The sequence below is a fragment of the Panthera leo genome, chromosome F3 (assembly GCF_018350215.1).
Source record: "Panthera leo isolate Ple1 chromosome F3, P.leo_Ple1_pat1.1, whole genome shotgun sequence".
NCBI lineage: Eukaryota > Metazoa > Chordata > Mammalia > Carnivora > Felidae > Panthera > Panthera leo.
In genome coordinates, this window is record NC_056696.1 from 32,078,731 (window position 1) to 32,093,595 (window position 14,865).

A 14,865-nucleotide genomic window follows, 5' to 3' on the forward strand; every position below is an offset into this window, starting at 1 on the left:
ATTTTACCACAATTAAAAAAAAAAAACCAAATTATCCACAGTTCAGAGACCAAAACAGTTAGTTACAATGTGGAATATGAAATCATAGCAATGATTTTCATACTCTATTCCATTAAAATCCATTAGTCAACTTCGTACTTCAAACGGCTTTTACTGGTCCATGATTCTGTAACATCGTGCATTGATTATCTGAGAAATATTGGTCTACTAAATTATGCAGATCTTCTAAAAAGTAACTCCCTTAGTTATACAACATAAAAAATACATATTCATTAACATCATTACTAATCTCATCAGAAAAGTCATTAAGTTTGGATAAACTGTTAACCTCATGATCTAAGACAAAGAGGGAAAATGAGTAGTGGATACAGATTTACCAAAATTCTGGTTTTTCCTTGAGAGCTCAACTTTTATCATTGGCAACAAATACAGTACTGTTTGCTATGTGCTCTTACATAGAGATTTAAAATGTGATTTTAAGGCCCTGATTGGGAAGAGCAGCTACTGCCCGAACTGTTCCACAGAAAATGGAAGACAAGATGAAAACCATCTTTGCTGCTTTGATCATATTTATTTTGAGAGTCATTGGACATGGTTTTACTTTCAACAGATTCCTTTACTAAGGACTTGCAATTCTGTGTATCAATTATACTGAGTTTAGTATCATTATATGAAACTATGTTAATATGTATTTTCAAAAATAAAATTTGAGGGGCGCCTGGGTGGCTCAGTCGGTTAAGCGTCCGACTTCAGCTCAGGTCACGATCTCACGGTCCGTGAGTTCGAGCCCCGCATCTGGCTCTGGGCTGATGGCTCAGAGCCTGGAGCCTGCTTCCGATTCTGTGTCTCCCTCTCTCTCTGCCCCTCCCCCGTTCATGCTGTGTCTCTCTCTGTCTCAAAAATAAATAAACGTTGAAAAAAAATAAAAAAATAAAAAAATAAAATTTGAAAAGAGACAACTGTTTACTGAATGCCATCTTTCTCAAGGTACAGAGGTAAAAATAATCCAACTGGCATTGTTTGATGGTTTGAAGTATGTGGGTCTGCTCTACTAATCTTGATAGAGATATTTAAGAGATAGCACTATGAATCTAAATTTTAAAGTATATTTACATTGCATGCAATCAACAAGCAAAATTATACACATAGTTTTTTCCTTAACAAATTGGACACTGTGACTGTAATCATGACAAACCAGTGAAAATGCAAACCAATCACAAAATAAACTCTTTAAACATGATGTGCACAATGCCTCAGAAAGGTTTAACATGTGGTTGTTTCCTCCTTTTGTTTTTACTTCTTTTTTTTCTTTTTTTATGATTCATCTTTTGTCCTAAAAAGAAAAAAATAATCATTTGCTTCAATAAAATAGAGATACATAGACTTTCTTTATTTAAATTTATTTACTTTTGAGTAAGGATTATGTTCACATGGTTCAAAATTTAAAAGGTTAAAAAGTCTCCTTTCCACACCTATCAACCATCCACCTAATTTTTCTCAAAGGCAACAAGTTTTGCAAATTTCTCGTGTATCAGAAACATTTGTATCCAGTTATAGGCCAATAGGTATAAATATTTTTTCCTCCACCACCATTTCCATAAACAGTAGCATATTTTATACACCAGTCTGTGACTTAATAACTGGAAGGCCATTCCTAATCGGTAAGAAAAGGATTCCTTAATATTTTTTTTTTTTAATTTTTTTTTTTCAACGTTTTTTATTTATTTTTGGGACAGAGAGAGACAGAGCATGAACGGGGGAGGGGCAGAGAGAGAGGGAGACACAGAATCGGAAACAGGCTCCAGGCTCCGAGCCATCAGCCCAGAGCCTGACGCGGGGCTCGAACTCACGGACCGCGAGATCGTGACCTGGCTGAAGTCGGACGCTTAACCGACTGCGCCACCCAGGCGCCCCTCCTTAATATTTTTTATGATTGCAATGTATCCCATTGTAAGGATATTCCAGGATCCCCAAGAGCACACTCACTTCTGACATGGACTGAAAAGTTAGGGATTCCCAGCATGATGTGTGACAATATGCATGGAGTATTGCCAACTAGAGAAGCTCACCCAAGCCCTGGTATCCAGAGTTTTTATTAGTGCTCTGTTACATGGACATGACTGACTACCCACATGGCTGGTCTCAATCTCTAGCCCCTCTGGAGGTCCACCTGAAACTGACTATCAGCCTATGCCCCATCCTAAATCACATGATCCAAGGCCCCTAAGCAAACAAAGACACTACCAGGCAAGACATTCCAAGGGTTTCAATATTACCACCCAGAAGTCAAGGGCAAAGGTTAGATCTCTCTTTGGGCAAGGTTAAATTCTTTACTATACACCTGTATTATAATTTATTTATGTATTCTATTGTTGATTGATATTTGGCTTCTTTCTATATTTTGACTGTTATGACCAAAACTGCCATAAACATTCTTGTACATGAAGGTATACTGGAATAAAAGTGCATGAATTTACCCAGAAAATATATGTAGGAGTATGACTGCTAGGTGTTTCATGTGTATTTGATATAATTTATCATTGTTTATTTCATGGCTTCTGGGTTTTGTGAGATATACACATCTCACAAAGGCCTTCCTCTCTGATGAGGGACAGAAGCCGAAAAATGTTTACCCTTAGCCCAGAAGGCTGACCTAAAGCCTGCATAGGTTCAATAAGGATCAAAAACGTGCTGCTTGCTCCGTTCTTTAAGGGTCTCCTGACTGCCTGTATATCTCACCGATAGTTAATACTGAAGAATGATAAGCACCAGAGGAATCTTGCAAAAGTAGTTTTACAAGTAGAAATTCAAAGAAATTTGAAGAAACTTTTGTAATCTGATACTCCCTGCATGGGCCCTTCTCTTTGATTACTGAGCACATAACCACCAGCCTCACACAGCACAAGTGCAGCTCTTTCTGCCCACAGGTCGTGTCCCCGTGCTGTTTAAATAAACTTAGTAAGTTGTGCCGTAAATGTCTCAAGAATTCTTTCTTGACTGTTGCACTCAATGACCCTGCATTACTCTCCAGTTGATTATTTTAATAATCTCCTAGTGGTTTCTTGCGACTCTTTTTGGTTTCTCTTTTTTTTTTTTTTTTTGCACTTAGATATTTGATCCATCTGGAACCTACCTGAATACAAGGTTGAAGTATGGACCTGGCTTTAATTTTTTTCCCAGATAGCTAGTTGTATCAACACTATTTCTTAAATAAGCCAACTTTTCCCTACTGATTTGAGGTGACTCATTTATCAGATATCAAATCTGTCTGTATTTTTTTTCTTGTGTTAGTTCATTGACCTGTCCATCTAGCCATGTACCAATATTTTTTTCTCAGGTACAGAGGTAAACTGACAAAACTGTAAAATATTTAAAGGGTACAATGTGATTATTAGATATATGTATACATTGTGAAAAGATTCCCACCATAGAGTTGATTAACACATCCATCAACTCTCAGGTTTACTTTTTCTTTTTTTTTTTTAGTGAGAGCATTTAAGTTCAAACTTAATTATAGACACAGTATCATCAACTGCAGTTACTATGTAATAGATTAGGTATTATTCTTACTGCAACTAAAAGTTTGTATCCTTTTATCAACCCCTCTCTCTCTCTCTCTCTCTCTCTCTCTCTCTCTCCCCCCCCCCAACACCTGGCCCCTGGCAACTATTTCTCTACTGTTTTTATGAGTTCAACGTTTCATTTTTTAGATTCCACACATAAGTAATACCATGCAGTATATGTCTTTCTCTGACTGGCTTATTTCATTTAGCATAATGCCCTCCAGCTTCACCCATATTGTCACAAAAGGTAAGATACACCCTGTATCTTGGCTATTGTGAATAATGCTCCAATAAATATGGGAGTGGGGCAGGTGGCTAGTGTCTGATTTTTGATCTCGGCTCAGGTCTTGACCTCGGTGTTATGAGTTCAAACCCTGCACTGGGCTCTGTGCTGGGTGTGGAGTCTACTTAACAGAAACAAACAAACAGGGGCGCCTGGGTGGCTGAGTCAGTTAAGTGTTCCTCTTGATTTTAGCTCACGTCATGATCTCACAGTCTGTGGGACTGAGCCCCGTGTCGTGTCGGGCTTCCCACTGGCTGTCAGTGGAGTCTTCTTGGTTTTCTCTCTCTCCCTTTCTCCCTAACCCTCCCCGGCTCATGTATGCTCTCTCTCTCTCTCAAAACAGATGAGCTTTAAAAAACAAAGAAACCTGGGAGTAGAGGTATGTCTTCAAGACAGTGATCTTGTTTCCTTTGTTTACATACCCAGAAATGAGATTGCTAGATCATATGATAGTTCTATTTGTAATTTTGTTAGGAACTTCGATACAGCTTTTCATAGTGGCTGTACCAGTTTACATTCTCATCAACAGTATACAAAGATTCCCTTTTCTCAACAACCTTGCCAGCATTTGTTATCTTATCTTTTTGATAACAGACATCCTAACAAGTATGAGGGGATATCTCATTGTGATTTAGTGTTTTTAAAATATTTTTCTTATTTTTTATTTTAGAGAGCACACGTGAGAGGTGGAAAGGGACAGAGGGAGAGAAAGAGGGATTTTTTTTTTTTTTTTTGAGAGGGGGAGGGAGAGAGAGAGAGAGAGAGAGAGAACAGGGGGAGGGACAAAGTGAGAGGCAGAGAGAGAATCTTAAGCAGGCTTCATACCCAGTGCAGAGCCTGTGGGGCTTGATCCTATAAGCCTGGGATAATGACCTGAGCCAAAATCAAGTCAGACGTTCAGCCGACTTAGCCATCCAGGCACCCCACTCTTGCATGGTGGTTTTGGTTTGTATTTCCCTGGTGAGGAGTGTTGCTGGACACCTTTTCATGTACCTGTTGGCCGTTTGCATGTCTTTTTGGAGAAATGTCTATTCAAGTCCTCTGCCCATTTTTAAATTGGGTTTTTTGGGGGTTTTATTTTTTGGTTTGAATTTATGAATTCCTTTTATAAATGTTTAATATTAATACCATATTGGACTGGATGTGTGGTTTGCAAATATTTTCTCCCTCTAAAGGCTCGAGGAAAGAATCTTTCCTTTCCATTTCCAGCTTCTCCTGCCCCCAGATGTTCCTTGGCCTGTGGCACATAACTCCGGTTGCTGGCTTGATAGTCACATGATCCCCCTCGTTCATATCTTCTTACAACACCCTTCTTCTCCTCTTCTCACACCACCACCAGTCACTGGACTCAGGTTCCTCCTATCCCCCTGATTCCAGTGTGATCTAATCTTAACAAAATACACCTGGAAAGACTATTTCCAAATAAGGTCCCATTCTAAGGTTCTGGGTGGACATGAGTTTTGAAGGGGATACTATTCAACACACTATAGTGTGTATACATTCCTGATATATTGACCCTTTTATCATAATGAAATGTCCCTCTTTGTCTCTAGTAATATATCTCAAAATCTAATTTGTATGTGTTTCATTAGCTTCATAAAATCAATTAAAAGGTATTCTATATCCTTTCATATTCTGGAGGAGATTATCATATATAATATGGGACTCACCTATTCCCTGAAAATCTTAAAAGAACTAAGTGGAAAATCTGCCTATCAATTTGTGTTTTGGATAACATTTATGACTTCTCCCATGAAGAAGTTTTGTTTTGTTAACTCTTTGAGTCAATCTTGGCAATTCAGAGGTACTATACTGCAGTGTTTCTCAATGAGAGTTCTATTTACATTTTGGATGGGTCAATTCTTTATTTTTCAGGATCATCCTTCACATAACAGGACAATTATTTTGGGCCACTAACCACCAAATGCTAGTAACACTCCCCAGTTATTAGGAAAGCTAGATCCATACTCCCATGCATTTCCAAATAGCCCTTGGGAGAGGTCATTTGAGAATCAATGGCATGGTAGTTAAGAAGGTGGACTACAGAGCCAGACTTCTTGGGTTTGAACACAAGCTGGGACACTACTGAACAAAGCTTAGCTGAATTAATCCATCTGGTATCTCGGCTTCCTTATTTGTAAAATCAGAATAGTAATGGCACCTATTTTTAAAAATTTTTTTAAATTTATTTTTGAGAAAGAGAGAAAGAGAGAAAGAAAGAGAGCAGGCAGGGGAGAGGCAGAGAGAGAGGGAGACACAGAATCCGAAGCAGACTCCAGGCTCTGAGCTGTCAGCACAGAGCCTGATGCAGGGCTCGAACCCACAAACCGCGAAATCATGACCTGAGCCAAAGTCGGACGGTTAACTGACTGAGCCACTCAGGCGCCCCAGTAATGGCACCTATTTAATTATTGTTATGATGATTAGTTGATACACCTAAAGTTCTTAAAATAATATCTGGTACATAGTACGTGTTTGATAAATATTAGCGAACATTATTCTACCAATTTGTCATCTCAACATGTTTTTATGCGACTGGATAATATTTTGAAATGTCAACTTTTCTTCTCCTTTTGGCTCATCTTTTTCTTACCTCTCCTCCCTCTTATTCCTTCTCTTATTCCTTACTCCTTGTAGGCAGCTAGGCAGCTGTGAGCTCATTGTTTTAGGGACAGAATAAAGCAGGGTAGTAAACAGAAAAAAAAGAATTCTTCCTGAATTTGATTTCTAAAATTGTAAGCCATTAGGAGAATAGAGAAGGTTCCATATATAGATACAATATTTGGGAGAAATATAACTGGAGAGAATTGGACTGAGTCTCACTTCCCCATACCCCCACCCCAAGCTGCAACAAGACTAGAAAGAAATTTTCAGACTAAGGAAGAAGAAAATAGATATTGTGGGGAAGTGATAGGAGTATACAAGTTGATAGACCTCAAAAAGATAAACCCTGTACTCTGATTCATTGGACACCAGAGAAGTAGTAAGGATCCATGCAAATACGAGGAATCTAAGGCCGGGGGAAAGGGAGGCTATACTCTGAGCTGTGGGATAGTAACATGATACCAGAGAAAAAATGAGCAGGAGGACAGATTATGCTGACCAGGCTTTAAATCACCTTGCATTTGGTATCCCTGCATGGCGTGACATGGAAGTAACAGAGAGAAAGCCACCATACCTGATGGGACTAGGCAGACAGGAATGAAGACATCTCAGTAGCAAATAGCATGGATCAATGGCAGGACCAGACAGAACGACGGACATCTCAAAAGGTACCTGAATGAACAGATAACACTGAAGTCTAGTTGAGTATCTTCCCCCCACCCATGCTGTGGAAACATGAAAACCACTCCCTGCTTCCTCATCTCTCTATCCCCATCCCTCAAACTCCAAATTGGCAGACAGCAGGTTTCATCCCTCTCCAGTTGAGTGAAGCCTTCGAAAAGAAAATAAGAATTATAGAAAAATAAATTTGGATTTCTTGTATAACTGGGTTGTAGACAGATTTATAGGTCTACATAAGCAGAGTCATTAACATTTTCATGTTCTAAGTTTTTAGAGCAATATATCTGTTGATATATCCTTTATTTTTTAATTTTTATTATAATAATAAACTTTTTTTAGTCTTTGCATTTGCTTATATTTCTTTTTTTTTTCAACTCAGTTTGTCAAAGGTTTGAATCTAAAATTAGAAGAAAGCAAATGGGATGGAGACAATTGTTTTTCATCATAAACCGTCCACACTCCTTGATCTTTTAATCATGTGCATGCATTATGTTGCTGAAGGTTTTAAACTATGTTTTGAAAGAATGAATGGTAAGCAAGGAGACAGAGCCAAGAAACATAAACTATATTTTATGAAACACAGTTTTATACAGAAAAATTGGCATTGTGGCTGGAGGGATTGTCGAAGTCAAGGGTAGGATTTTAAGAGAGATTCTGGACAAACTACAGTGCTTTTTTTTTTTTTAACTTAAAAAATCTACTTTTAAATTTGCATACAGTATGAGTGTGTGTGCACACAGTACTATGCATTTTAACACACGCATAAATTCTTTTAACAACCATTAACAGTATACAGAACAATTCCAGTATCTCAAAAAATTCCTTCATGTTACTCCTTTGCAGTCAGACCCTTTCAAAACCTTTAAACCTTAGCAATCACTGGTGTGCTCTCTGTCCCTTTAGTTTTGCCTTTTCCAGAATATCAAATAAATGGAATCATACAGTATGTAACCATTTGAGATTGGCTTCCTTTGCTTAATAAACACATTTGAGTTGCTGCATATATCAATAGTTTCTTCCTTTTTTTTTTTTAATGTTTATTTTTGAGAGAGAGAGAAAGAGAGAAACAGAGCACCAGTGGGGGAGGAACAGAGAAAGAGGGAGACACAGAATCCAAAGCAGGCACCAGGCTCTGAGCTGTCAGCACAGAATCTGACGTGGGGCTCGAACCCACAAACTGCGAGATCATGACCTGAGCTGAAGTCGATGCTTAACCGACTGAGTCGCCCAGGCGCCCCATTAGTTTGTTCCTTTTTATTTCTGCATACTATTCCATTGTATGGATGAATCACAATGTGTTTATCCATTTACACACTGAACGGCATTTAGTTCATGTAGTTTTTCTTGTTTAGTGTGCTAACATGGTGAATTACACTGACTGATGTTCAAATGTTGAACCAGCTTTGCTTTGGGACATTTCGGACAATTACTAAAAATGCTGCTATAAACATTTATGTACGTATTTTTGTGTTAACGTATGCTTTCATTTCTCTGAGACAAACATACAGAAGTGGAATTGTTGGATTATATGGTAAATGTATGTTTAACTTCATTATAAGAAACTGAACAACTGCTTTCCAAAGTGGCTGTACTATTTTGCATTCCTGTAGCAACTGTTCTGGTTTCTCCACATCTTTGCTGGCACTTAGTCCTGTTACTTATTTTATCCATTTTAATAGATGTGTAATATTTCTTGTGGTTTTAATCTACATTTCCCTAATGATTAATGATGCTGAACATCTTTTCATGTGCTTATTTGCCATCTGTATACCTTTAGTGAAGTGTCTGTTCAAACTTTGCCCGTTTTTTATTGAGTTGTTTTCTTGTTAGGTTTTGAAAATTCTTTAAATATTTTGGACACAAGTCTTTTGTGACATTTAGCCATACCTTTCATCTTCTTTTTCTTTTTCTTTTTCATACCTTTCATTTTCTTTGTAGTATCCTTCATGTAGCAAAATATTTTAATTTTGGTAAAGTCCAATTTATCAATCTTTTCTTTTAAAAAAATTTTTTTAATGTTTATCCATTTTTTTGAGAGATGGAGAGAGAGCACGAGTGAGGAAGGGGCAGAGAGAGAGGGAGACACAGAACCTGAAGCAGGCTCTAAGCTCTGAGCTGTCAGCATGGAGCCCAACACGGGGCTTGAACCCATGGACCGTGAGATCATGACCTGAAGTCAGACACTTAACCAACTGAGCCACCCAGGCACCCCATATCAGTCTTCTCCTTTAAATATGGTGCTTTCGGTATTGTATCTAAGAACTCTTTGCCTAATCCAAAGTCACAAAAATTGTTTTCTCTTATGTTTTCCTCAAGAGTTTCATATTTTAACTTTTACTTTTAGGTCTACGATCCAGCTTTGATTTAATATTTATATGTGGTGTGAGATGTAGGTCAAGGTTCATTTTTTCACATGTGGATATCCAGTTTTTCCAGCACCATGTATAGAAAGGGCTGTGCTTTCTTCATTGAATTGCATTTGCACCTCTGTCAAAAATGAGTTGGCCAATTTTTGTGGGTCTATTTCTGGACTCTATTCTATTCCATTGGTCTATGTGTCTATCCTTTCACCAATACCATATTGTCTTGATTACTATAGCTTCATAGTATGCCATACAACTAGATTGTGTGGATTCTTCAACTTTGCTCTTTACTTGTAAAGTTGTTTTTGCTATTCTAGTTCCTTTATCTTTCCTTATAACTTTTAGATTCAACTAATCTATATGTACAAAAATCCTGATAGGATTTTTATTGCAGTTGTATTAAATGCACAGATCAATTTGGGAAGAATTGACATCTTAACTATACTGAATCTTTAATCCATGAATACTGTATGGGTGTCCATTGCTTTCTTTCATTGGCATTTTGTACTTTTCGGCATAAAGATCCTGCACATATTTTGTTAGATTTACACCTAAGTATTTCATTTGTGGGAGAGAGGAGTGGGTCACCTTCCAATTGTTCATTGCTAGTGTAGAAACACAATTGTTTCACCTTTTACCTGACACCCTACTAAATTCATTTCTTAACATTAGGACCTCTATGTAGATTTTTGAGCTTTACTACATAGACAGTTACGTCATCTGAAAATCAAGATAAATTTATTTCTTCCTTTCCAATCAGAATGCCTTTTGTTTTTCTTCCTTACTCCAACTGCTAGGACTTCACCAAAATATTGGGTATGAGTAGTGAAAATGTACATCCTTGTCAGGTTCCCAATCTTGGGAGGAGGGAACATTCAGTCTTTCCCCCATTAAGTGTGATGTAACTCTAGGTTTTGTGGATGCCTTTAATCAGAGCCCTTCTATTCCTAGATTGTTTTTTTTTTCTTAACATTGAGATATAAAGACAGCCACATACGTTATAAATGTTATGGTTATATTCTATTTGTTTGCTGAAGTAAAAATGCACAATTTTTAAGATAGAAACAAATGCATAGAAAAGTAGTGAATGCCATCTCTTGAAGAGACTACTAAGACCATGTCAAACGCTACCACCCCTCCTCACTCTTCATTATCTCTCTGCCATTTTACCCATGTGGTCTCTTTGATGGAGTAGGCGTAGGGATGCTGAATTGCCAGAGCAGTTTTGCTTGGAAAGCCAGAATCTGGCCAGGCACATCTCAACTGCTCAAGGAGTCCCAGCCTGAGAGTCCTCTTGTGAAGTCCTCAGATGATGGTCATTACCATAGCTATTAAAGAACCAATGACCTCTAAATGGGTTGTATTCTTTTTTGGGGCTCCAGACATGAATTTGACCTCATCTTGGATGAACCAAATTTTTATTTATTTATTTATTTGTTTATTTTTAGGAGCACAGATGAAACCTCTCAGGTTTGTGATGCTGAGTTTTAAAAAATCATGGATGTTGAATTTTGTTTAGTGTTTTTTTTTTTTTTTTTTTTTGCATCTATTCAGAGGATCATGTAGTGTTTCCTGTTTAGTCTGTTAATGTGGTAGATTATACTGATTTCTGAATGTTGAGCCAGACTTGAATTCCTAGGATAAATGACACATGGTCACAAAGCATTTTTCTTCTAACATGTTGGATTCAATCTGCTAAATTTCTTGAGGATTCTTGCATCTTTGTTCATGAGAAATATGGATTTGGTTTTGTCTATATTGGTTTTATCTGATTTTGGTCTCAGATAATTTTGATTTCATAAAAATGAGTTGGGAAGTCTTCTTTCTTCTATCTGCTGGAAGAGCTTGTGTAGAACTATTATTTTGTCTTTCAATGTTTGGTAAAATTCACCAGTGAAGCCATCTGGACTTTTAAATACAAATTTGATTCCTTTAATAGTTACAGTACTATTCAGCTTATCTGTTTCTTCTTGGGTACATTTTGGTAGCTTTGATAGTGGTCTATTTCATCTGAGTTGTTGAATTTGTGAGTATATAGTTGTTCATATTATTCCCTTATTATCCACTGGGTCAGTAATGATACTCTCTTTGAACATGTATACATCAGGAATGACACAGTACGATCAAAAACAGATAAAAAAGAGAAGGTATGTTAACTACAGCTGCACAGGCCTCAAGCCTTGTTATCATGGACTCCTTCCTGTCTTTAAATTCTATATCCAGTCAGGTACCACATCCTTTTGATTTGTCCTTGCCAGTATTTCTTGCAGTTTCCCTCCATTTCCATTACTGCTTGGCACAGCCCTGTAATATCTCCTAAACTATCTACCTAATTATTCCACTGCCTGCCTAACCAGTCTCACTGCCTTTTCCCACTTTAATTCACCCTTCACACTCCTGCCAGGCTTTATTTCTTAACTTCCAATGGTTCCACTCTGCCTACAAGATAAGGATCCTCTACTTCTGGTTTAGTCTTGCCTTTTGAATTGCAGTCCATTGTATCCTCCTAAATCAGGGGGGTCTTTAACATGCAAGCTTTGGAAGGGAGGGATGGGTCATGAATCTCCTAAAATTAGAGTATAAAATGTGATATGAATGTGAACTTTATTTCCAAGGCAAGGTTCCAACCATTATCAGATGTTCAAAATGAAAAAGAAAAAAAAAAAAGTGCTAGGAAAAGCCTTCAACCTAATCTTTGTTTCTATAATGTCTCAAGAATACACTATTAAAAAAACAAAACAAAACACAATACAGCCTCTCCAACAGTTCTCACATCAGTAGTAATCACTCATTTCTCTGAACTTAAGAGTCACATAACTTTAATGATCTAGCCTAACCTTAACATTTTACAGATGAGGACATAATCTAGCACTTAACAAATTTGTCCAAAGTGGCTCCTGTAGAACTTTTCTGTGCAACTGAGTGCTGGTGTGCTATTTTGCTGGTCTTTTTTTATGAATAAATTTCATATTTCTCCTTGAGGTCAGGAACTAAACCTCAGAGTTCTTTGAAACTCCAATTATCTTTTCTGTCTTACATAAACTAGCTGCTCAAATGTTTGCTGAGAACAGTGATAATGAAAAAGTCATACTGAGGCAAAGGAAGAGGGCTGGTTAGCGAGTACTGGGTTAGGAATACATTTTTAAGAAGCATAATAAGCACATTTGGAGGACACAAAATATTAGTAAGCTCAGATCTTAGCCTCTGATATAATGTGAACTCTCAAGAGTCTGCACGAGGAGAGCTCTGACAGTTACTAGACAGAGGCCAAATTTCCACAAACAGGGATGCTCGAGACAGCATTCAGAAACAATTCCTCAGAAGCAACTAACAGGGGGATATCCAGGTATCGTTAAAGAGAAAGGACTACAGCACCTGCTTTTGAGTGAGCTACGCAATGGATTCGAATTTCAACTCCACCACCTCCATGCTATGTCACCTTGAACAAATTATTGAACTTTCCTGTGCTTCGGTTTACTCATTTGTATCTCCCTAAAGATTGTCGCAATGATTAAAATAATGCCTGTGAAGTGCTTAGGTCAGGGTCTTAACGCCTAAGGCACTCCTTCATTAATTGTTGCTATTATTTAACGAGAAGAAGGGTTTGGGGACGGAAGGAGGGCGCTGTGCGGAGAGGGATGGTCCGTTCCGTCGGAAGCGGGAAGATTCTGTAGCAGACAGGTAAGGTATATTAAAAGAAGGGCGAGGAGTCGCGTTTCCATGGTGTGTACCCGCAGGACCCCTCAGTGGCAGCGAGAGGAAGGGCTGGGAGAAGTGTCAGACCAAGAACACACCCTCCACAGTATATATACGAGAAACCAGAGATCGGCTAAGATGAATGAAGCGTAGGAGAAAGGTCTTATCTTTTAGGGAAACCTGGAGCTTTGGAAGCGGCCTCATTTGGGAAGAGGAGGAGGATAGCCCAGGGCGTGGCCGAGAGGTCGGGAGAGACGTTGAGGGGCGGTGGGGGAAACGGGAAGGGGAAGAAAACGCCAATGCGGCCCTTTTCCAGTCACTGGACTGACTGCGACCGTCACTTACAGGAAACTGTAGGGGAAACGACCATTTGGGGCGGGCTCGACACTCCCGGCACGACGATGCCTAGGAAACACCGAAGCAAAAGCCACGGAGCCGGATATTCTACCACGCGGTCGTTGCGCGACTGCAACGCGCTGGGGCAGCAACCCAGGAGGCGCCCCGCCCACGACGCAGAGAGGGGCGTGGCCACGGGCCACATCCGGCCGCGAGTCCTTTAGCCGGGGCTGCGGGCGCGGGGGCGGTTCTGCACTGGCTGTCACGCTCTTCAGAGGGCGTTTCCGCACGCGACGTCGGGAACCTGCAGCCGTTAGGCAGATTGTCGCCAAATGGCAGCCTTTTTCCGGTATTTGTTTGGGATTCCATTTCAAATTCTATAGTGGAGTGCTGCCAAATGGCAGAGGCTTCCTGGGATTTGGTTTTCCATAGATTAGTTTGCCCAGATTTGATACCAGTACAATATTGAGATTTCTCATCCAGCACTGTGGATATTTCTCCGTTAATTCAAGTCTTCCCTCGTTATTCAGCTGAAGTCTTCCAGTTTCCTTGGTGTTTTGCACATTTCTTTTTAGGTTTTTTTCCTGGAAGTTTTTGTTGCTGCTTTGGTTTATTTGCTCTTCCTAATGGACTATTGTGCCCTAGGATACTTTGGGGTTTGGTGTGCGGATCTATGTGGTCACTTCGCTGAACCTTTATTTTCTAATAATCCTCTTGGATTTTGTAGGTAAGATTTCATCTGTAAATAACAATTTTGCATTTTCTGAAGAATCCAGCACAACGCTGTTTACTAGCCTCAGGGCTTGCTTACCTCTTTCCGAAGTTACTTGGATTGCATCTTACCTTTCGTTCATGATGGGTTTTTGAAGGTTTCTGGCACTTACCTTTTTAAAAAATTAATTGCACTTTGTTCTTTTTCTAGTTTACCAATTCGTTTTATTGCTTCCTAAAATCAGAAATGGGTATTTATTACCAAATACTTTCAGTATTAGTCTTACAGATGATCATATAGCTTTTCTCCATTACCCTACAGTAATAGAAACTACAATAATAGATTTTCTAATGTTGAGCCATCCTTACAGTCCTGGTATGTATTCTTCCAGTACATTGCTGGATGAAATTGTTGTGTATTTCATATAGGACTTTTGTGTCTAGGTTCATAAGTGAAATTGGCTTATGGTTTTCTTTACTTGTCCTTGTCTAGTTTTGATATTAGTTTAGGGTAGGTCTCAAAACGACCCATATTAGTTTCTTTTTATATGACCTGGAATAGACCTAGTGTGTGAATGATCTATTCCTTAGGTTTGAGGAACTCATCTTCAAAGCCACCTGGGTGTGG

At 38.7% G+C, this 14,865-nt stretch overlaps 1 long non-coding RNA gene across 1 annotated transcript; it reads right to left on the reverse strand.

The window, feature by feature from the left end:
* Positions 1-890: 890 nt before the first annotated feature.
* Positions 891-13,667, reverse strand: LOC122212000. The gene is made up of 3 exons (XR_006198942.1): positions 13,536-13,667; positions 7,025-7,122; positions 891-1,333 (listed from the first exon to the last, which is right to left on the reverse strand). It is a non-coding gene; the product is annotated as an uncharacterized LOC122212000 (long non-coding RNA).
* Between the last annotated feature and the right edge of the window lie 1,198 nt (positions 13,668-14,865).